Genomic DNA, 3,031 nt, shown 5'->3' with positions numbered 1-3,031 from the left:
GAACCGGTTTTTTTTTTATCTTGATAAAATTTTATTCACAGTAAAACATCATATAAAAGAATTATTGGGCTAGTCTCCCAATAATTCACATATCACAGATCACAAATTGTCCTTAAATTACATTGACAGTATATATATGAATAAGTATATTTAAAAGTCTATCACAACATTATCATCAGAGATGCGCAGAATAGGATTGTCATTCAAGTAATATTTTTGAAACAAAGAAAAGTTCTTTTTCTGTATATAATACATGTAAGCATAATTAACATGCTTTTGAAGAACAGATTTAAAATAAGAAATAATGTGCAAAACTTTCTCATCTTTCATGACTAAATTTCTTCTCTTTACAACACAAAACCTTCTAACAGATAAAGCAGTATTAACAAAATAAAAGTTAACTTTTTTATCTTTCTTGAGTAGGCCGAAATAACATAGAAATAACATAGAAAATTAAAGTCTAACATATTGATAAAGCTAGCTGAACTATTACTCAATATATTAATAATATCAATAATAACTTCGGTGATCAGACGAGAACCGGTGCTTTCAACGTGATATGATCGTAGACACTAGTTTATTAAAATAAGCACATATCTGTTCTTTCAAATTTATCCACATAAAAGATAAAACATGACCTTTTCGACTTTAATTTTACAAATCTTTCAATAAAAAGAAAAAAAAGATCCAGCTAGCAAACATACAAAGAAGCAAATTAGAAACCAAGAAAAAGTGTATTGTCTACGGCACCCGGTATTCCCAGGCGGCCACCCATCCAAGTACTAACCGGGCCCGACGTTGCTTAACTTCGGTGATCGGACGAGAACCGGTGCTTTCAACGTGATATGGTCGTAGACACTAGTTTATTAAAATAAGCACATATCTGTTCTTTCAAATTTATCCACATAGAAGATAAAACATGACCTTTTCGACTTTAATTTTACAAATCTTTCAATGAAAAAGAAAAAAAAAGATCCAGCTAGCAAACATACAAAGAAGCAAATTAGAAACAAACAAAAAGTGTATTGTCAACGGCACCCGGTATTCCCAGGCGGTCACCCATCCAAGTACTAACCGGGCTCGACGTTGCTTAACTTCGGTGATCAGACGAGAACCGGTGCTTTTAACCTGATATGGTCGTAGACACTAGTTTATTAAAATAAGCACATATCTGTTCTTTCAGATTTATCCACATAAAAGATAAAACATGACCTTTTCGACTTTAATTTTGCAAATCTTTCAATAAAAAGAAAAAAAGATCCAGCTAGCAAACATACAAAGAAGCAAATTAGAAACAAACAAAAAGTGTATTGTCTACGGCACCCGGTATTCCCAGGCGGTCACCAATCCAAGTACTAACCGGGCTCGACGTTGCTTAACTTCGGTGATCAGACGAGAACCGGTTTTTTTTTTATCTTTATTGAATAAAACAATACTATATAACAATGCAAATCACAATGTCTATAAAATCATAATATTACACAATTGAAGACTATACAATTTATCACAGTTTGAATAACAACACATCTTCTTCTAACATCACAATGGGATTGTCTCTCAAGAACTTTTTATGAAAGACTGAAAGTCTGTTTGTAGATTTACAATACATATAAAAATAACCAATGTAATGTCTCAGTGTGTATTTGAAATATGCAATTAGGTTAATACTTCGTGTACCATTTTTGAACATTTGTCTTTGTTTCATTATACACAGTCTTCCAATAGACAGCAAAAAATTAACAAAGTGAACATTTACACCCTTTACACTGGATGATACACACAACAAAAATAACGTCACATAAGTATGTTCCTGTATTAAGTTCACCTCTGATTGTACAAATAGTGTCTCTAAAATATCAAATACGAAATCATGAAAGTTAACAAGTATGTCACATGTTAGAAAAATATGAAATAAAGTTTCCTCTTCACAGTCACAGTTTTGACACACATTGCTGTGTATTATTCCTATTTTACATAGTTTAACATTAGTAAAAATCTTATTGTGACATAACTTGAAATCTAGATCAATACATTCAGATGCTTTCCAGAAACTATGTATCTGTTTCCAAACAAAACAGAAATCACTTTCATGAATATCACATTGTTCACACCAAAATTCATAACATTTTGGTTTAATAAAACACTTTTGTAACAGTAACGTATAAAATCTTTTTGTTTTACACAACGACATGTCACATACTTTATTGTCAAACTGAACATAGAATTGAGACAGTTCATCATTTTTCACATTACATTTTGTCAAAACAACTTCTTTCCACTCGACAGGAATGTGATTCAATAATAACATATACAATTTTCTGACAATGTTAAAAGTAACATCTATTTCTTTTTCTCTCATCATATCAAAAATTGCATGAACTGGCAAAAATCCAGGTATAGCTTCATATGAAATATCTTTAATTTGAACAATACCAGCTTTTATAAAATATTCCTATTCTTTACGAGACACAAACTTAGAACTATCATAACACAGTGGTTGATTATAAACATCAGAGTCTCCTATATTAAAAGTTATATCTTTTCTAATACACTGCCATGCTTCCAACATTTCTCTGTACACATGCGGTAAACATAATAAATCCTTTTTGTTTAAAAACAAAAATAGAACAGACCTCGAAAGATTCATACAATGCACTCTTCTCAAAAAATAGCTAAAGGTACTTTTCCAAATACAATTGCATTCAGGATTTAAAAATCTCCCTAAAAATTTTAATCTAAATGATAACATTTTTAAATATATATCTTGAAAATTCAAGCCACCATCTTGTTTCATACCAGTAATAGTAGCATATTGTACTAAATGAGATTTAGAATTCCACAAAAAATCAATACATATTTGTTTCAAATCTGTCAACACATTTTCAGGTATTGGAGAAACAGCTAATAAATACCAAATTCTAGATACCAATAAAGAAGAAATTACAACATTTCTTCCAGATAAAGTCAAACGTCTTTGTTTCCACATATTAACAATACATCTTATTTTTTTTTAATCTTATCCTTCCAATTC

At 30.4% G+C, this 3,031-nt stretch overlaps 2 non-coding genes across 2 annotated transcripts; both read right to left on the bottom strand.

Annotated features, from left to right (window-relative positions):
* Positions 1 to 738: 738 nt before the first annotated feature.
* Positions 739 to 857, bottom strand: LOC148608016 (5S ribosomal RNA). Its single transcript, XR_015915692.1, has one exon. It is a non-coding gene; the product is annotated as a 5S ribosomal RNA (ribosomal RNA).
* A 169-nt stretch (positions 858 to 1,026) lies between these two features.
* On the bottom strand, positions 1,027 to 1,145 carry LOC148608015 (5S ribosomal RNA). The gene has a single exon (XR_015915698.1). It is a non-coding gene; the product is annotated as a 5S ribosomal RNA (ribosomal RNA).
* Positions 1,146 to 3,031: the final 1,886 nt, after the last annotated feature.

This window comes from Perna viridis, chromosome 9 (genome assembly GCF_037379345.1).
Source record: "Perna viridis isolate PV_CMFRI_1.1 ecotype Kerala chromosome 9, ASM3737934v1, whole genome shotgun sequence".
Lineage (NCBI taxonomy): Eukaryota > Metazoa > Mollusca > Bivalvia > Mytilida > Mytilidae > Perna > Perna viridis.
The sequence above is the reverse complement of the archived record's forward strand: the minus strand, read 5'-3'. Positions and strand labels throughout refer to the sequence as shown.